Below are 21,298 nucleotides of genomic sequence, written 5' to 3'. Positions count from 1 at the left end.
CAAGAGTTACTTTCCACATTACTAGCCTCACTCATGAGGATTTTTGGCTGCTTGTTTATATATTTACTGTGAAACACGTTTTTTTTTTATGTCCTATTGGAGCATTTGTAAGCCTTTTGATAGGGCTAAAGCTACTGAAATAGAAAAGCAAACAGGATAAGGCAATGAAATTGTTTTGTACTCCATTAAGCCTCCATCTCACATATCACCTACTAGTAAATGGCTATTGGGAAAAGTCCTCTGCTTGTTTCCTCATCTGTAATATAGGGATGATCACACCCCTTCCTTTGAATCTCTGAATGAGCAGCTGTGCCTGGGCCTAATAAAGCTATTCCAATTATGTTAACACTCAACCCCATTTTTCACACAGGCCTTCAAAGCCCACTTGCCTTGGTGCAATTTGAAGCAAAAAATAGGAATTCACATTTACTGGAAAACTTGTTTATGCTACAGCCTTCCTGTTCAATGATTTCAAAGAGCTCTATTTATAAAGGTAAAAATCTGTCCTTTACACAACCAGGCCCATAAAGGGTCTGGCCCTGTTCCTGCAATCACTGGTACACATGAGCAGTGCTACACACACATATGCAATATCTGGGTGTTTCCACGCCCAGGACCATCCCCAGCACTCAGGCAACCCACAGAAAACGGCATTAAAGTCATGTGTTCACATGATAATATTACCAGGGAGGGGGAGACTACAGCTGGTGGGGAAAAGGACAACACTTTGGGGAGTGATTCTGGGCCCCAGCTGGAGTCTACCATAACCAAAATAATCCAACACTGACACGGGAAATCATCAGGCTGGGCACAGGGTGGAGACTGCAACTCCCATGATACACTGAGACCCAGTAGCGCCCAGCAGACAGCTTTACATTAATCTGTTTACATTAAACGAAGTCCGTCCCAGTAACCTCCACTACGCCGCTTATCGTCCTAACAGCTGCGTAACAGTGACCGGAAGTTAAGTAGCCTGGTAAAAGGTCTACTATTGTTCGACTACAAACAGTGACCGGAAGTCCTGTCTGGACATAGTAACCGGAAGCTATTTGCCCCGGTAACTCTTTAATAGTGTCCCACTTGGGATAGTGACCCGGAATTATTTGTTGCGGTAAGCACGTTAATACTGCCCCACCAGGAACAGTGACCGGATACCATTTACTGCGGTAAGCTAACACTAACCCACAGGGAACAGTGACCAGAAGTTATTTGCTCTGGCGTGCTGTTGAATGATGTTCCACGTGCAACAGTTACCGGAATCATCCGCCTGCGGACAGTGACCGGAAGTCTTTTACCGAAATGCTCATTCTAATAGTGTCCCACGGGGAAAGTGATCGGAAGTTTTTTGCCTAGGTGCGCTTTCTAATAGTATCCCACCGGACGTAATAACCGAAAGTAATTTATCTGATTCGCGCCCTAAGCGTGTTCTACGAAACTTATTTGTCCTGCTACGTGCTTAAGTGTCTCAGCGGGAACCGTACCAGAAGTCTTAATCCCGTTATGTGTGCTCTCATAGTGTGGCACCAAAAACAGTTACTGGACATTTCCACGGTTATTGAACGCTCTACTACTGGGGATATTGGGATGCGGGAACAAGTGGCGATTCAGATTGCATCTCATTCAGTGAGGAGAGCTGGAGGGTATTGGAACCATTGAGAATGCGGGCGGGTGTTGGCAGTGGATTGGAGATGGCAGGCCTGGGAGCGTGCGGCGTGGGATTCCCTGCTGCAGCCCAGCACGCAGGAGAATACAACTCGCATGGTGCAGAGCAGGGAGACTACTCCGACGAGGCATGGAGCAGATGGATTCCCTTCGCCATGACCCTGGCGCCGTCCTCTTCTCTGACTTTCTTGTGACGGCGGTACTATGCCAGCGTCGCATCGGCAACGCCCTGGAAATGGTCCCGGTCGGGCCTCTCAATGGCTGATGGAAGATGGAGTCCGGGATAAACACCTCTCCCACAATCCACCGCTTCACTCCTCCCCGCCCATCCAGATTCTCATCACAAGAGTCTGGCGTCAAGTCAATTTGTGCAGTTTGGGGCCACCTGCTGTGACTTCAGTTGTATTCTACAGAGATCCTCCAGCACTACCAGGCCTCTCCCCCCCCCCCAACTGAACTTGGCACTAGGCCCCTGCGTTGGACACCCCCTCTAAGAGGCACAGAAGAGACCCTCCCAGCGATCCCAGCCCCTGCCCAGAGACTGGGGCTGAGTCTGGCATTGGGCCTCTGAAAGGCATGACACCCCTATAGGCAGTGCAGACTAGTCCCTCCAACACTCCCAGTCCCTGCCCAGCCAAGGTCCTGTGTCCTCTGCACAGCCACAGTCAGCGGTCCCTGAATGATGTTACTACTTCTACACATACCCGTTCTTGGGGTCTGAGCTGCTCCCCTGCCAGTTCTTGTGGCTGGTGGATGCCATGAGTCCAACCAAAGGCACTTAGAACAGCTCAGATGTCACTGCCTTCTGGACCAAGGACCGCACGGTACAGATGATTGAGCACTTTGATGCTGTCACAATCTGCAGTGCGTAAGGCTCTTTAGTTATCATATGGGGGGAGATGTGAATTGGTGCTGCTGCTTCCTCACTTGGATGGGTAGTTGTGAGCTGCTGGCAAAGGGGCTGAGCTGAGTCAGGGCAAGTGCATGGGGACACTGTTCTTCCTGCAAAGGCCTCTCCCTAGGGTGTAGGGAAGCAGCAGGGTCGGCTCTAGGGTTTTTTCCGCCCCAAGCAAAAAATTTGCTGCCCCAAGCTCCCAGAGCTCAACTGCCCAAGCGCAAAAAAAAAAAAAAATGGGGGATGGCCGGAATGCCACCCCTGGAATTGCGGTGCCCCAAGCACATGCTTGCTTTGCTGGTGCCTAGAGCCAGTCCTGGGAAGCAGCAATGTTGTGGAGACATCCAGAGGTGTGGAGTGGGTGAATATGCGGGAGCCATGGGCCATTCCCTAGTGTGTTCTGAGGGTAAGGGCCATTCCCCAGGATAATAGGGGCAGGGGGCCTTTCCCTGGGTTGGAGGAGCCCCCTGGGGCACGGACTGGAAAACTGAGCCCTTCCCCAGGGAGCTAACGAGCTTCTGGTAGTTGGAGAATTCCCCCACTGTGTTGTCCCTGGGGAGGTCTGAGTAAGTAGATGGGTACACACACACCCCTTGGCCCCTATAGGCAGCATTGGAGAAAGTGGCTCCATAGTACTAACAAGGTCTGTCTGTCTGTCTGCTTGGTGAGAGAGACAAGCCTTCAAGATACATAGAATTCTTCTTGGTACTCAGAGTGTCATAGCTAAATACAAGGTCGAACAGATAGTTTAGCACTGTTGTTCTCAACCAGGGGTACATAGAGGTCTTCCAGGGGGTACATCAACTCATCTAGATATCTGCCTAGTTTAACAGGCTACATAAAAAGCACTAGCAAAATCAGTAAAAACTAAATTTTTATACAGACAATTACTTGTTTAGGGTTAGGGTTACACTGAAATGTTAGTACAATATTTATATTCCAATTCATTTATTTTGTAATTATATGGTAAAAATGGGAAAGCAAGCAATTTTTCAGTAATAGTGTGCTCTGATACTTTTGTATTGTTATGTCTGATTTTGTAAGCAAGTAGCCTTTAAGGATATGCAAGACATATCAGACTCCTGAAAGGGGTACAATAGTCTGGAAAGGGTGAGAGCCACTGATTTAGCATAACTAATTAACACATATTTTAAGGGACCATTAATGGGCCACTTCACTTTGAACAGCCCTGTAGTTATAGGACAAAACAGGAACGGTTAATGGGTTACAGATCGTTGTAATAAGCCATACATCCAGTGTCTTTATTGAAGACCTTGAGTTTGTATCTATCAAAGTTATTAATTTAAGTTCACAGGCTCATCCTTTGAAAGTGTTATGCTGGTTTGAGTATGAAGACTGATAGGTCAGATACAGAGTGATTGCTTTGTGAAAGGTTTCAGAGGAACAGCCGTGTTAGTCTGTATTCGCAAAAAGAAAAGGAAAAGGAGTACTTGTGGCACCTTAGAGACTAACCAATTTATTTGAGCATGAGCTTTCGTGAGCTACAGCTCACTTCATCAGATGTTTACCGTGGAAACTGCAGCAGACTTTATATACACACAGAGAATATGAAACAATACCTCCTCCCACCCCACTGTCCTGCTGGTAATAGCTTATCTAAAGTGATCAACAGGTGGGCCATTTCCAGCACAAATCCAGGTTTTCTCACCCTCCACCCCCCCACACAAATTCACTCTCCTGCTGGTGCTAGCCCATCCAAAGTGACAACTCTTTACATAATCAAGTCGGGCTATTTCCTGCATAGATCAAGGTTTTCTCACATCCCCCCCACCCCCATACACACACAAACTCACTCTCCTGCTGGTAATAGCTCATCTAAACTGACCACTCTCCAGGTTTAAATCCAAGTTAAACCAGAACATCTGGGGGGGGGGGGGGTAGGAAAAAACAAGAGGAAACAGGCTACCTTGCATAATGACTTAGCCACTCCCAGTCTCTATTTAAGCCTAAATTAATAGTATCCAATTTGCAAATGAATTCCAATTCAGCAGTTTCTCGCTGGAGTCTGGATTTGAAGTTTTTTTGTTTTAAGATAGCGACCTTCATGTCTGTGATTGCGTGACCAGAGAGATTGAAGTGTTCTCCGACTGGTTTATGAATGTTATAATTCTTGACATCTGATTTGTGTCCATTTATTCTTTTACGTAGAGACTGTCCAGTTTGACCAATGTACATGGCAGAGGGGCATTGCTGGCACATGATGGCATATATCACATTGGTGGATGTGCAGGTGAACGAGCCTCTGATAGTGTGGCTGATGTTATTAGGCCCTGTGATGGTGTCCCCTGAATAGATATGTGGGCACAATTGGCAACGGGCTTTGTTGCAAGGATAAGTTCCTGGGTTAGTGGTTCTGTTGTGTGGTATGTGGTTGTTGGTGAGTATTTGCTTCAGGTTGCGGGGCTGTCTGTAGGCAAGGACTGGCCTGTCTCCCAAGACTTGTGAGAGTGTTGGGTCATCCTTTAGGATAGGTTGTAGATCCTTAATAATGCGTTGGAGGGGTTTTAGTTGGGGGCTGAAGGTGACCGCTAGTGGCGTTCTGTTATTTTCTTTGTTAGGCCTGTCCTGTAGTAGGTAACTTCTGGGAACTCTTCTGGCTCTATCAATCTGTTTCTTTACTTCTGCAGGTGGGTATTGTAGTTGTAAGAAAGCTTGACAGAGATCTTGTAGGTGTTTGTCTCTGTCTGAGGGGTTGGAGCAAATGCGGTTGTATCGCAGAGCTTGGCTGTAGACGATGGATCGTGTGGTGTGGTCAGGGTGAAAGCTGGAGGCATGCAGGTAGGAATAGCGGTCAGTAGGTTTCCGGTATAGGGTGGTGTTTATGTGGCCATTGTTTATTAGCACTGTAGTGTCCAGGAAGTGGATCTCTTGTGTGGACTGGACCAGGCTGAGGTTGGTGGTGGGATGGAAATTGTTGAAATCATGGTGGAATTCCTCAAGGGCTTCTTTTCCATGGGTCCAGATGATGAAGATGTCATCAATATAGCGCAAGTAGAGTAGGGGCTTTAGGGGACGAGAGCTGAGGAAGCGTTGTTCTAAATCAGCCATAAAAATGTTGGCATACTGTGGGGCCATGCGGGTACCCATAGCAGTGCCGCTGATCTGAAGGTATACATTGTCCCCAAATGTGAAATAGTTATGGGTAAGGACAAAGTCACAAAGTTCAGCCACCAGGTTAGCCGTGACATTATCGGGGATAGTGTTCTTGACGGCTTGTAGTCCATCTTTGTGTGGAATGTTGGTGTAGAGGGCTTCTACATCCATAGTAGCCAGGATGGTGTTATCAGGAAGATCACCGATGGATTGAAGTTTCCTCAGGAAGTCAGTGGTGTCTCGAAGGTAGCTGGGAGTGCTGGTAGCGTAGGGCCTGAGGAGGGAGTCTACATAGCCAGACAATCCTGCTGTCAGGGTGCCAATGCCTGAGATGATGGGGCGGCCAGGATTTCCAGGTTTATGGATCTTGGGTAGTAGATAGAATATCCCAGGTCGGGGTTCCAGGGGTGTGTCTGTGCGGATTTGATCTTGTGCTTTTTCAGGAAGTTTCTTGAGCAAATGCTGTAGTTGCTTTTGGTAACTCTCAGTGGGATCATAGGGTAATGGCTTGTAGAAACTCGTGTTGGAGAGCTGCCGAGCAGCCTCTTGTTCATATTCCGACCTATTCATGATGACAACAGCACCTCCTTTGTCAGCCTTTTTGATTATGATGTCAGAGTTGTTTCTGAGGCTGTGGATGGCATTGCGTTCCGCATGGCTGAGGTTATGGGGCAAGTGATGCTGCTTTTCCACAATTTCAGCCCGTGCACGTCAGCGGAAGCACTCTATGTAGAAGTCCAGTCTGCTGTTTCGACCTTCAGGAGGAGTCCATCTAGAATCCCTCTTTCTGTAGTGTTGGCAGGGAGACCTCTGTGGATTAGTATGTTGTTCAGAGGTATTTTGGAAATATTCCTTGAGACGGAGACGTCGAAAATAGGATTCTAGGTCACCACAGAACTGTATCATGTTCGTGGGGGTGGAGGGGCAGAAGGAGAGGCCCCGAGATAGAACAGCTGCTTCTGCTGGGCTGAGAGTATAGTTGGATAGGTTAACAATATTGCTAGGTGGGGTGAGGGAACCATTGCTGTGGCCCCTTGTAGCATGTAGTAGTTTAGAAAGTTTAGTGTCTTTTTTCTTTTGTAGAGAAGCAAAGTGTGCGTTGTAAATGGCTTGTCTAGTTTTAGTAAAATCCAGCCACGAGGAAGTTTGTGTGGAAGGTTGGTTCTTTATGAGAGTATCCATTTTTGAGAGCTCATTCTTAATCTTTCCCTGTTTGCTGTAGAGGATCTTGATCAGGTGATTCCGCAGTTTCTTTGAGAGCGTGAGGCACAAGCTGTCAGCATAGTCTGTGTGGTATGTAGATTGTAATGGATTTTTGACCTTCAGTCCTTTTGGTACGATGTCCATCTGTTTGCATTTGGAAAGGAAGATGATGTCCGTCTGTATCTGTACAAGGTGCCACAAGTACTCCTTTTCCTTTTCTTTTTGCTTTGTGAAAAGTGTTCACCTTTAGGTGATACAGTGTTGTTTTTTATAATTTTCTTATGTGAGTTTATTGTGATGTATTACATGGTATAAACAGGTTTCAGAGTAGCAGCCGTGTTAATCTTTATTCGCAAAAAGAAAAGGAGTACTTGTGGCACCTTAGAGACTAACAAATTTATTTGAGCGTAAGCTTTCGTGAGCTGTAGCTCACGAAAGCTTATGTGCAAATAAATTTGTTAGTCTCTAAGGTGCCACAAGTACTCCTTTTCTTTATGGTATAAACAAGCTCATATGGTCATGTGACTACAGACTTTTGCTTTAACCAAAGGCAACAAAGTACAAGAAAAGGCAGAAAATGTATCACCTGAGAAATATTTCCCAAACTTTCCAGATCTGTACTATTATGAGTACATAGTTGCATTATCAATTGTATTTAGAAGCCTTCTGCCAATTTTGTTCAAAATTAGATTTTCCTCAAGTGATTTTATGATTTTTTTTCAGATTGGATGCCCAATAACATTTAAACATATGCATCCAGCCTGGTGGTGCCCACCAGATATGTACCTATGTGGCAGCAATGACTTTTTTTAGCTGATGGGGTACAACTTATGAATAAGACCCCTTTTTAAATATGGTAGGTAGAATACCTAATGCCCACCTGGGGCCAGACGAAGCTGTATATTATTGGTCTGGATGGAGTCCCACACTTCTGACTTCATTTTCTTGAGGCCCATTTAGGACTTGGGACACTGAGGGACGAATTTAGACTTAGTGAAAATAGGTATTACAGAAAATCCTGCACCCTGCTTTTGGGTGTGGGAGTGTGGGTGTGGGGGAGTGGTCTCAGTTCCCAGGCATGTGTCTCTGCACAAACACCAGCCCTCCCTCCATGAGGTCAGAATTAACCCCTGAAACAAGCACCAAACTGAACAATATAACAACATATTTAACTAACCTAGGCAAAGCCAGGAATAGCCCCAGATCAAGATCTCTGGAAGGAATTACACAGACTCACTTGCCTCTGATACAGCACATAACTCCCACACACACACCTGGCTAGACACACACAGACTCTCTACCCGGCACCCATGCAAACCCCCAGCCCCTGGGTCAGTCCAACCTGTCCATGCACGCTGATGCTGGCATGCACTGTGAGCACAGAGATCAGAGCTGCTGCATTTGCTCCTCCTACTCGTTCTTTATTCCATCCCCTCTCCAAACCTTCCTCCTGTCCTGGTCTTGTTTCCCATCCCACCTTCCATCTGCTTATAGGCTCAAATCCTCTAAGGTGATCCTATTTAATTCTGGGTGCTTGTTTTGGAGTGGGACTCCTCCCAGCCAGTCAGATTTGCACAGAGTAGCAAGGAGGGGAGGAAATGGGGGAAACACACCTGTCTCCAGGTAGCGGGCATGCTCCATGACTTGGCCACCCTAAGCGCTGCTCTGTCAGTTGAGTAGGAGGGACACCTCTCCCCCCCACCCCCCGTTCAGCCTTTCAGACTGTTGGGATGTTCCTGCCTTGTTGCTCTGTTCCCCCTGCCCCAGAATCAGGCTTGAGTGCCTCCCCTCTGCTCTCCTCTTCCCCTGCCATGAGGCTGGACTTCGGTGCCTCATTCTTCCCCCTCCAGCCGCCTCACTCTTCTCCTCTGTTCGCTTGCGGCCAGGACCATGGTCTGATGCTTCCATAGGAATCCCCCCATGTGAGCCATCCCAATAGTGGGAGCCCAGTGACATTCAGTGGGTACTTATTGGAGGTGTACACTGTTTTGTTATAAATGTAGGTTAGCTCTAGCAAGTTCCATGTTTCTGACAGGATCCTCAGCCTCACTAGCAGTTTCTGATTGGCTCGCTTGCAAGGCTGTTGCCTTGTGGGTTGTAGGCTGCCATCCTTAGCTTGTGGTTGCCATATTGAGAGAAGACAATTCCTTGAACATCTGTGATGTGAAGGAAGTGCCTTGGTTCATGAGCACCTTGGTGGGGTAGCTCTAGGGCTAGACAAAGTAGCACCAGAAGGCTTCTGCTAGGCTTCAGCTCTGCCAGTGCCCCACAATCCTGACCCACAGCCCCTTGCTATCCGAGTGTGGGGCTCCCCCCATAGCTCTGCCAGTACCCCTCTGTGCCATACTATACCTTAGGGGAGCGTCTTGTAACCCCCATATTCCTCATCTGTATATAATTGTGATATTACATATAAAGCATGTCTTGTAAGGTATCAGGGGAAAGGTTATCATAGAATCATAGAATATCAGGGTTGGAAGGGACCTCAGGAGGTCATCTAGTCCAACCCCCTGCTCAAAGCAGGACCAATCCCCAACTAAATCATCCTAGCCAGGGTTTTGTCAAGCCTGACCTTAAAAACCTCTAAAGAAGGAGATTCCACCACCTCCCTAGATAACACATTCCAGTGTTTCATCACCCTCTTAGTGAAAAAGTTTTTCCTAATATCCAACCTAAACCTCCCCCACTGCAACTTGAGACCGTTACTCCTTGTTCTGTCATCTGCTACCACTGAGAACAGTCTAGATCCATCCTCTTTGGAACCCTGCAGACTAAACAATCCCAGTTCCCTCAGCCTCTCCTCATAAGTCATGTGTTCCAGTCCCCTAATCATTTTTGTTGTCCTCCACAGGACACTTTCCAGTTTTTCCACATCCTTCTTGTAGTTTGGGGCCCAAAACTGGACACAGTACTCCAGATGAGGCCTCACCAATGTCGAATAGAGGAGAACGACCACATCCCTCAATCTGCTGGCAGTGCCCCTACTTATACAGCCCAAAATGCCATTAGTTTTCTTGGCCCCAAATGCTGTTAGCCTTCTTGGCAACAAGGGCACACTGTTGACTCATATCCAGCTTCTCATCCACTGTAATCCCTAAGGGATGGCAGGTTTGTATAATTTTTGGTGGTGCCCAGAATGGGTCTAGTCCCCCACCTCCCCCCGCCCTCCCAACCACCCTGTAAGCCAATATATAGTTTATTAAATAATGTAAAAATGGACTGGAAACTGTAAGCGATCAATAGTTTCCCTTTATTCCACAATATCACTATTGTAAGAAAAAATTATTTAACTAAGAATAGGAGTACTTGTGGCACCTTAGAGACTAACCAATTTATTTGAGCATGAGCTTTCGTGAGGTACAGCTCACTTCATCGGATGCATACCGTGGAAACTGCAGCAGACATTATATACTCACAGAGATCATGAAACAATACCTCCACAAGTACTCCTTTTCTTTTTGCGAATACAGACTAACACGGCTGTTACTCTGAAACCTTTAACTAAGAATATCAATGTTATTAATACTCTTTTGAATACGGAAACAACCAGGCACTCTTTGATCAACAACCCTCAAAAGAAAATACTTTCTAAAATTAAAAGAAATATAGGGTTAGGGTTGTTGATTGTTAGTGGTCCTACAAATCAAGAATTTGTTGCTGGGATAAAATGAAGCTACAATGCACTGGCACCACAAGATTTCAAGGGTCAATTAAAAGTGGAAAGTCAGAAGCAGCACTCGCCTGCTTCAATATATTATATTTTGTTGAACCTGTTGTGACGAAGTGGGAATGTTCTTAATGTTTTCTATGAATACTGTGTGGGTGCCTCAGTTTCCCCTATGCATTTCTTAAGGATCTAGGTGGTGGGATAAGGGTGTGTGATTGTTGTAGAGCCCTAGAAAGCCAGTATGATGCTATCTGCCACACCGTGCACCTCCTGCAGTGAGTCCGCTCCGGCAGGGCTCCTGGGGAAGCCAGAGGGCCCTGTACCCCAACTCCACTGTCAGACGTGACTCTCAGCCAGCCGGTAAAACAGAAGGAACACAGTATAAAACAGAGCTTGTTGTAGGTACAGAAAACAGGACCCCTCAGTCAGTTCCAAGTTCCAACAGCAAGGAAAGTAACCAAGGCCTGGGTGGGGTATCAAACAACCCACCAACAGCCATTGTCCAGCAAGGGAGCTACAATTCAATGACTCACCTGCATGAGGCCACACCAGAGGAATTGCTTAGTCTTGCCTGGAGACTCAGCAATGCCCCGCAGACATGCCTGGACTTGTGTTCCCCAAGCACATGGGACTGAGGGTATAAAACAGAACACAGGGGGCCCATGCTTGGCCTTTCTCCTATCCCCACCTATGCTGCAAGCAACAAGGACACTGAGAAGAAGACTTAAGACTCCAACAGAGGAGATTGGCACAGGTTTCAAGGGTGAAATCTGTGTACTATGAAATGCAATATCCAGTGGGGAGAGAAAAACTGCTTAATTTAGATGTTGCCCAGTCTAATAGGGTTGAGAGTTTAGACTGCTTATATTAGTCTGTGTGCTTATATTTTATTTTCTTGTGGTAACTAACGCTGACTTTTTGCCTATCACTTATAATCATTTAAAATCTATCCTTTGTAGTCAATAAATTTGTTTAACTGTTTATCTTTACTAGTGAGTTTACCTGAAGCGTTTGGTGGTCTGCTCAGGTTTGCAAAGGCTAGTGTATATCCACTTTCCATTGATGAATAAATTGATTAATAAATTTGCACCGCTCGTTTTGAGCAGTGCAAAAAGGTATATTCCTGAGGTACAGTGCTGGAAGCTGGAGGGATTTGGCTCTGGTGCCTTTCTCTGTGTGATTCATGAGTGGCTCTGGGAGCATTCATGCAATCTAGCTGGATGCAGGTCTCCATGTGCGGTTGTGCTAAGTGATAACAGCACCTGAAGGGGTTTGCTGCTGGTCACTAGCAAGGCACTGTGAGAGACAACCCAGGCTAGAGAGAGTTCAGGGGGCACAGCGGTCCCACAGTCCCAGGCTGTACCCCAGGGATCCCGTCACATCCTCTGTCCAGGCCACCCTGGGTCACTGCATAGAATGTGGGAAGGCATACACTCAGGGCACTGCCCCCATCTTGGTCGCCAGTGCCTCCAAAGGTGATGGGATACACTCAGGACACTGACCCTCCTGGACACCCGTGGTCACAGTCCCAACGGAGGTAAGGAACACCTGGGACACTACCGCATCTGGCCACCAGGGTCATTCCCCTCCTCTCTGCCCTGAGGGCTACACACACAGCACTTCCTCATCTAGCCATCAGGGTCACTGGCCCAATGCAAGGTAGGATGGGGTGGGGTGGACTGGGCTGCTGAAACACACACAAGGCACTGCCCAACTACTGAACCAGGGGTCACTGCCCCAGTGAGGAGGGGGAAATACACAAGGCACTGTCCCACCTGACCACCAGGTTTCACTGCTTCCAAGGGGGTGAGGAGAGAATACACACAAACCACTGACCCATCTTGGGTCAGTGCCCCCACTGGAGGAAGAGATACACCCAGGGCACTGCTCCACCTAGCCACCAGGTGACACTGCCCCAATTGTGGGGGATATACATAGGGCACTGCCTCATCTGGCCACCAGAGGTCACTGCCCTAATAGGAGGGATATATACAGGGTACTGCCTCACATGTCCAGGAGGGTTCACTGCCTCCACCTGGGAGAGGGTTACACATATGGCATGTCCTAAACTGGCCACCAGGGGTCATTGCACACATGGAGGGGAGACGCACAGAATACTGGCCACCAGGGTCACTACCACAATTGGAACAGGGATACACACAGGGTATGAGGGTGTCAGTAGGGGGAGCATACACACAGGGCATTGCACCCTGGTATCCCAGCACTGGGCTCCCTACACACAGCTAGAGTGAGATGGAGAGAGTGCATGTGGTGTTCTGCACTTTAAAAAATGAACCACACCAAGGGTCGTCACAGCTGAATTTTATTTAAAATAGAGCATTCTTTATCACAAAGTTACAACTCCCCCACTGTCAAGCATCTGACAGCAAACACCCACAACACAGAGACCCAAAGAGGAAAGAGCTTTAATGTGAAGCAATGCGATCTAGAGACCCTCGTGAGGGGCTGTGGGGAAGCAGAAAAAGAGAAACTAACTTGTAGCATTATAAAATGCTCCCCATCAGCATTCGATAATCTGCCATTACTGAGCATACTGGAGCAATCTAAACATGTGCAGTAACAGGGGTTAAAGGCAGGCTGGAGTGAGCATGCAATGGCTAGATCAGGCTTCTCCTCCTTATCCAAAACAATGTAGTGAGCTTCTATTTGCTTCACGGAAGTATTTTACACGCAGACTGCTCCTAAAATATTCATCAATTTTATGTGTGTTTTTGATGTTTATGTATGATTGACATGTCTGTTTACAAATATGTCGTCTCTGCCATTCTGATTGCTGGCATTGGCCACTCTTTCCTGTAATCTCCTGTAAATGTAGTTTCATTCCTTTTAATTATTTACTTTTGGGAAGTAGAAAACCCTCCACTAGGGCGACTTACCTGGCAAAGTGGACTAGGTTCTCCCACTGGGCATCTGAACGTAGCCTCTCCCCAGCGCACACCTCGCTGCAGTTAATCTTGGAATACCTGCTCCTCCTGAAAAATCAGGGCCTGGCCCGCTCTTCTATCAAAGTTCATCTAGCAGCCACCTCGGCTTTTCATCCACCAATCCAGGTTGGATCGGTGTTCTTGCATGAGATGTCCATCAGGTTCCTGAAAGGCCTTGAAAAGCTCTTCCCTCCTGTTAGGGATCCTATCCCACAATGGGACCTCAATCTGGTTCTCTCCAGACTCACAGGTCTGCCCTTTGAGGCTTTGGGCTCTTGTTCCCTTTCTCGCCTATCGTGGAAAGTTGCCTTCCTTGTGGCAGTGACGTCGGCTAGACGAGTGTCAGAGATTAAAGCCCTGACCTCGGAACTGCCTGTTAGCCGACGGCCAAGGATGTTTGGTGAGGTGCCAGCTATGCCCGTTTATACCATCCGTGACTTTAACCGCTAGGACGCACTGTCCCTTCGCGGCGGGCAGCCCGGGCTAGGCTGACGGATGCCCCAAGGTCCTAACCACCCGTGACTTTAACTGCTAGAGCTCAGAGCTCCTTCGCAGCGGGCAGTCAATACTGACTGACAGGTGCCCCAATGGCAGCACTAAGAGCCTCTCCACACCCGTGACTTTAACTGCTAGAGCTCAGAGCTCCTTCGCAGCGGGCAGCCAGGATTGACTGACAGGTGCCCCAAGAGTTTGCCCCGTGGAGGCGGCACAACTCAACGCTAGGCTCTTAGTACTCTCACCTAATGGCCAGGCTTTAGAGCCAAAACGGCTGAGGTTCTTTAATTGTGTTGGCTGCTTTACAGTAAACCAGAGAAAACAAGTCAGGCTTATGCATAAATGGTTACCAAAATTTATTAAGCTAGATTCTAATCATGTGGTTACAAAATTGCTAGTGGCTACTTATTTAAATGTAGAGATGTTACACACACAAACAAGTTACAAAACTGAAGCCATAATCCCAAAGAAAGAAAACAAAGTATAGAGCTCTATTTCAAAATATGTGTACACTAAAGATAGGAGATCAGGTGTGGGTGCTTCTTACCCTCCTTGCATCTCTCGATTCCAGCGGTGCCAAGCCAGGATCGGTCACTCAATTCCACGGAAAGATGAATAAGGGACAAGGCGTAGGGACCCTCTTAGCTGCAGAAGCCTTGGGAGGCTGTCACTTATCTGACCAGCAGATAGATAGTGAAAAGCACTCAAAAATCATGGTGCTGTAGGTCCCCTACTTATACCTCTGTACTCCTTTATTCTCTTTCTCCTTTCTTATGCCAAATTGAGGCTGGTCTGTCTGGGTGACGCCAGCTTTCGCAAGAGTAGTTTACACTTGCAAGGGAGAGAAACAATAAGTGTCGACTACTGGACATTTCTTTTATCAGGGTAAATATTTTCCCACCTAGGATGTTGGTGTGTGTGCATCACGCTATTTAGTAGGGGCTAAGAGCCATGTCTGTCACAGGGCCTCTGCCTGCTGTGAGCTTAATCGTTGTATCTGTTCCCAGAGGCACATTGTAGCAGCACACCTGTGCTTTCACAGCTTCAAAGGCTGTGCTGGAATATATGTTAAGTGCCCTGTTCCGGCTTCCTCCTGTGTTTCCAGCAATGCTGGTCTGAGGGGGGGGGGGGGGGGGCTGGCTGTCTGGCTACACCGCCATATACAGTCTTCTACAAAGACAAGGTACCTCCCGGTGTTCTGTCTTAAACCGAACAAGACCAATGAGGAGAGGCGACTGCATGATGCCCTGGACGTCTGACGTGCCTTGGCGTTTTACCTTTCGCAGGTCGACACAGCTCTTCATCATGATAGCGGACAGGAAGAACGCCCTGCCGGTGTCCTCTTAGAGGATCTCCAACTGTATCAGTTCCTGCATCCGGACCTGTTATGAGTTGGCGCAGGTTCAACCGCCGCTGTTGGTGAAGGGCCACTCAACGAGAGCACAAGCGTTCTCAGCAGCCTTCCTGGTACATGTCCCCATCCAGGACATTTGCAGAGCCAGGACGTGGTCTTCGGTTTCACATGTTCAGGGTAAACCATCACCCTGCAGGCCAAGGATGACGCTGGGTTTGGCAGAACTGTGTTACAGGCTACACATCCATGAACTCCTACCCGCCTCTGTTGGTACTGCTTGGATGTCACCTAACATGGAATGGATGTGAACAAGCATTCAAAGAAGAAAAGACAGTTACTTTTTCCGTAAGTGGTGTTCTTCGAGATGTGGTGCTCATGTCCGTTCCATGACCTGCCCTCCTTCCCCACTGTCGGAGTTTCCGGCAAGAAGGAACTGAAGGTGGGAGAAGCCAGTGGCACCCTTTATACCACGGCATACGCGCGCCACTCCAAGGGGGCGCCAGAGCCAGTCCCCAATAGATACCACTGAGGGAAAAACTTTCAGCACTGGTCCATTTGGTGAGCATGCATACCTTACATGGAATGGACATGAGTAACACATCTCAAAGTTACAGAAAAGGTAACTGTCTTTTCATTAACCGTCAGTCCACAGTATCAAACACATTTATCAGGGTGGTGATGATTAGGGCTTGCTATCCCAAGGGAGGGTAAACAACTAATAAGCAAGGGGAAAAATGGTCAAAAGAAAGAAGGGGTTGGGGACAAACCAAATGACTGCTAAATAGTGGCTAGCTGGAGAACTCAGTTTTGTGTGGAAACTCAGACCTAAACCCTTGTCAGATGGCATTAAAAATAGCAACTTGGAACGTATGCTTCATTCTGAGTTCTTGGTGGAGACGGTTGCTCTCTGTTTTTGGAGGGGCACAATTTGGATACAGTGTGGATTCAGGAAACAAGACTTTGTTTTAGGTGAGATGTTTTTGGAATTAAAAGGATTGGAAGGAGGCCCAATACTTACCCTGGAGTTCAGATTAAGAAAATTTTAAGTATACACTATTGGTGTGGAGGATGTTTAAAATTTCAGCCTGGAAGGGGCTTACTATTTTTTTTTCCTGTTATTTGGATAAGACATATTGTGTAACTATGCCCTGCAGCATCAGAAGCTGAGGAAAAATCTTTTAATAGAATATTTTCTCTTCTTATTGACAGCTTGTAAACAGTTATTCCAGAGAGATTGTAATTGTTTAGTTACAGTGACTGAGTGAAACAACCAAAAGGTTTAGTGCTGAATAACTTACTTATGGGTGGCATGTGATGTTATAGGTTACAGGATGCTACTTAGGCTCAGCTGAAAGTCTGATTTCATATCTCAAATAGCACAAAACAATGTTAATGTAATATTAGGTTTGTACAGTTAAGCACTTAACATTTATGAAATGATAATATTAAGTTTATGATGTAGATCACATAATTAAATGCTATATCATAATGCAGACTTGCCAGGATGCACAGTTAAAGTTATGCACTCAGCTGGAACTTCTACATTTCCTAATTTTGTAATGTTGCATTGTTCAGTCCTAACTCTGTGTTATCATAGTTGTTTAAATTTACTTTCCTTGTACTTTTAGGGAAAATAAATGTGTCAGAAGCAGTGTTTTGGTATTTGTTTGTTTGTTGCTCTAGCCCTGTCTAAAAATGTTTGACTAGAACTGTTTTAATAAAAGAAGAAATTATTCTCACTCTCCAAAATTAATCATAGAATATCAGGGTTGGAAGGGACCCCAGAAGGTCATCTAGTCCAACCCCCTGCTTGAAGCAGGACCAATTCCCAGTTAAATCATCCCAGCCAGGGCTTTGTCAAGCCTGACCTTAAAAACCTCTAAGGAAGGAGATTCTACCACCTCCCTAGGTAACGCATTCCAGTGTTTCACCACCCTCTTAGTGAAAAAGTTTTTCCTAATATCCAATCTAAACCTCCCCCACTGCAACTTGAGACCATTACTCCTCGTTCTGTCATCTGCTACCATTGAGAACAGTCTAGAGCCATCCTCTTTGGAACCCCCTTTCAGGTAGTTGAAAGCAGTTATCAAATCCCCCCTCATTCTTCTCTTCTGCAGTCTAAACAATCCCAGCTCCCTCAGCCTCTCCTCATAAGTCATGTGTTCCAGACCCCTAATCATTTTTGTTGCCCTTCGCTGGACTCTCTCCAATTTATCCACATCCTTCTTGTAGTGTGGGGCCCAAAACTGGACACAGTACTCCAGATGATGCCTCACCAATGTCGAATAGAGGGGAACGATCACGTCCCTCGATCTGCTCGCTATGCCCCTACTTATACATCCCAAAATGCCATTGGCCTTCTTGGCAACAAGGGCACACTGCTGACTCATATCCAGCTTCTCGTCCACTGTCACCCCTAGGTCCTTTTCCGCAGAACTGCTGCCTAGCCATTCGGTCCCTAGTCTGTAGCTGTGCATTGGGTTCTTCCGTCCTAAGTGCAGGACCCTGCACTTATCCTTATTGAACCTCATCAGATTTCTTTTGGCCCAATCCTCCAATTTGTCTAGGTCCTTCTGTATCCTATCCCTCCCCTCCAGCGTATCTACCACTCCTCCCAGTTTAGTATCATCCGCAAATTTGCTGAGAGTGCAATCCACACCATCCTCCAGATCATTTATGAAGATATTGAACAAAACCGGCCCCAGGACCGACCCTTGGGGCACTCCACTTGATACCGGCTGCCAACTAGACATGGAGCCATTGATCACTACCCGTTGAGCCCGACAATCTAGCCAGCTTTCTACCCACCTTATAGTGCATTCATCCAGTCCATACTTCCTTAACTTGCTGACAAGATTCCAAAATACTTATAGGAATTTTGCTAACCACCCCACCCACCCACCCACCCAAACAAACAAACAAACAAAAAAACCTGCACAGAGATCACCCATAGAAAATTATAGCTGGAAAAAGTCAATAATTGGAAAAGTTTATGTGGAATATGGAGTGATAATAGAACTGATCTGAAATCTGGAATATAATGGTATTTGCTAGATTGCCAGGTGAATGCTGTAATACATCCCAGCTATATTTTAAACTCAATTCACTGTTTGCAAATGCTCAATAGTTGAGGAATTCCTTTGCACTAAAGTTTTTTTGAAGTCCAGAACTTTTGTTGAGAGCTTGTAAAACACTGATTGGGGTCTCAGGATCCCAGCCCACAGGCCATCTGTGGCCCGAGCACCTCCCCACTGCAGCCCGCAGAGGAGAGACGCATGCAGCCACGCTGCTGGCAATGTCTGCTGCAGGCGCTGCCCATGGCAGCTCCCATTGACTGGGGGAGAGGGACAAGGATACTATCTTTAGTCGCCGGGCAGAGTCAGCCATGGAGGCTGCATCATTAGTTGCCAGGCAGAGTCAGCCATGGAGGCAGCATCACTTTTTTCCACAATGAATATAAACAAGTCAAAATACCGAACACAACTATCTGATGAACACCTTACTGCAATCCTGAAGGTTTCAACTGCTCAGCCACTGAGGCCAAACATCAACAAACTGACAGAATTGAAGAGTTGCCAGGTGTCTGTCAAACACTAAGAAGACTCTGGCAGGCAAAGAATTGTATAAAGTTGTATGACTAAGACATTTCTAAGAAATTCAAAATAAAAAGTACAATATAAACGTTTTCTTTTCTGAACACCATCTTCAGTGACATTATTGGCCCGCTGGGAGGATTTGAGAACTGGCATTGGCCCTAAGGTAAATTGAGTTTGAGACCCCTGGATTAAAAGATGGTGGGTCTAAGAATAATATTTACAGTACTTCAGTGGTGAGAATTTTGGTATTGGAGGCGTGCAGAATTGGGCCACTTGTTAATTTTCTTATCATTCAGACAAAAAAACAACCCCCCAACCAAAAAACAAAACAAAAAAAAATTCAAACCCTTACTTGAATTTTTACTGTGCCCTTAAAAGGGCAGGAACAGATATAAACCAACAATAATATAATCCAGAGAGATAATCAGATCCTATTTAAAAAAAGCCAAATAAACAAAAATGAGGTATATTTGATTGTTACATTACAGTTTATCCCTTTGTCAATTCCCTGCAAATTATTTTAATTTCTGATCTTTTTCAAGTCTTTTTTTTTTTTTTTTAAATTCTGGTGCTTACTAATTTTCTGCTGCTTCTGTTTTGATACTTTCTTTTCTTTTTAATTCTTGGTAAGTATTGTGTATTGTTTTTTTGCTCTGATTTTCATCTTTTTACACATTTTTCAAGACAGCCTTATGTTTTTATATTTATAAAATATATGTATGTATGTGTTTGGGATTTTTTTCTTTTTTGCGGGGAAACTTTGGCTCAGAACCAGCATTAGCTCCTAACAGAGCTGAGGCAGCTTGCTATTTGTGTGTCTGCCAGCCTAGTACTGCAGTAGATATGCTGCATCCTGCACCATCCAACACAGAATAAGGAATATCTATCATTCCTGCAAACTGCCAACTAGAATTGTAGATTTAAGCTAGACAGCATTGGAGCCAATGAATTTGCAGTATATGTTCTTACACTGCCCTGTTTTTTTTATTTTGCTTTCACTCTTGTTTACTTTATTTATTAATTTTGTGCTTGTTGTTTGATAAAATGGGAAAAGACTTGTGACAGCATGAGGTAAGGGAGGGGAGGAGGGCTTTGTTTCCTAAAGTAAGCCTTCTTTCCTAATGCATTTAAAATTTCTTACAGAGTTAAAATGGTGTCATATTACTTACGTGTAGTGTGCTGATATTTTCTTTTTTTCCTGCAGAGGCTATGTATTTGCATTCCAGCCTCATTTGGATTTGGAGATGTTGTTAACCTCAGTACAAAATGTAAACCGGTCCACAGCTGAGATCTCCCCAGAACTCTTTCAGGTGGCTTTCACTTTTGGATCCCTCCATGGGGGAAAATGATTTGAGATAACTCTGTGTTATGAGAGCCTTTAGTGATGCTGCAGTTCCAAAGATACATGCATTTAGCAGAGTGGATTTCTTTGCTATAGAAAAGGGGTGTGGTGGGATAGAATAACTGAAATTCCAGCTGCAGAATCACAAGAGGCTACCAGAGAGTGGGTAATTATTCAAGCTTGAGCCAGTCAAAATAATATACTTATTGACTCTTATTTATTCCAAATAAGGAAGTAAAAGAGAGAAAATGATAACCACTAAACACTTGAGCTGAAAATAAATGTTTCAGAGTTGGAAGGCAGTTCTCTCACCTGTTTTATGATTTTTCTATAAGCAGGTTCTCTGGAAGAAGCAAAGAAAGTAACTTTTTTTTTTTTAAGGCAGTAGGCCTTCAGTGCAATCCAGATACTTGGAGATAAGAAAAGTTGTTCATTAGTATGGAAAGGATGACTGTTAACAAGATTGTACGCAGTGTTGTTGTAGACTTGCTGGTCCCAGAATATGAGAGAGCCAAGGTGGGTGAGGTAATATCTTTTATTGCATACGTTTTTGTTGGTGTGAGAGGCAAGCTTTCTAACGTACACAGAGCTCTTACCTGATCCCTGAAGAAGAACTCTGCGTAAGCTCAAAAGCTTCTCTCTCTCACCAACAGAAGCTGGTCCAATAAAAGATATTACCTCACCCACCTTGTCTCTGTTAACAATGTTTATTTTAACAATGGTGTTGGATTCTGTGGTGTATAAGGTCCTACCCCTCTAGTTTGTGTGTGTGTGTGTGTGTGTTGGGGTGTTTCTGAATGCATACACAGTCTGCACCCTTAAACTCTTCCTAGAATATTAGTTATAGACAGTGCTGAATGTATACACCGTCAGCACCCTTGAACTCTTCCTAAAATATTAGGTATAGACAATGCTGTGTGCTATTTGAGAACTAATTTAACCTAGATTTGCAATAAATTCTTGGACTTGAGTACTGACCTTCGAGTCACAAGTATTGTGCGCTCTATACAGATAATCTACAGTCA

At 45.7% G+C, this 21,298-nt stretch overlaps 1 long non-coding RNA gene across 1 annotated transcript; it reads left to right on the top strand.

Annotated features, from left to right (window-relative positions):
• The first annotated feature begins 1,181 nt into the window (after nucleotides 1-1,181).
• On the top strand, nucleotides 1,182-16,989 carry LOC142069440 (uncharacterized). The gene is made up of 2 exons (XR_012665263.1): nucleotides 1,182-2,526; nucleotides 15,268-16,989. It is a non-coding gene; the product is annotated as an uncharacterized LOC142069440 (long non-coding RNA).
• Nucleotides 16,990-21,298: the final 4,309 nt, after the last annotated feature.

Source organism: Caretta caretta, chromosome 16 (assembly GCF_965140235.1).
Source record: "Caretta caretta isolate rCarCar2 chromosome 16, rCarCar1.hap1, whole genome shotgun sequence".
Classification (NCBI taxonomy): domain Eukaryota; kingdom Metazoa; phylum Chordata; order Testudines; family Cheloniidae; genus Caretta; species Caretta caretta.
This window is presented reverse-complemented; position numbering and strand designations above follow the sequence as displayed.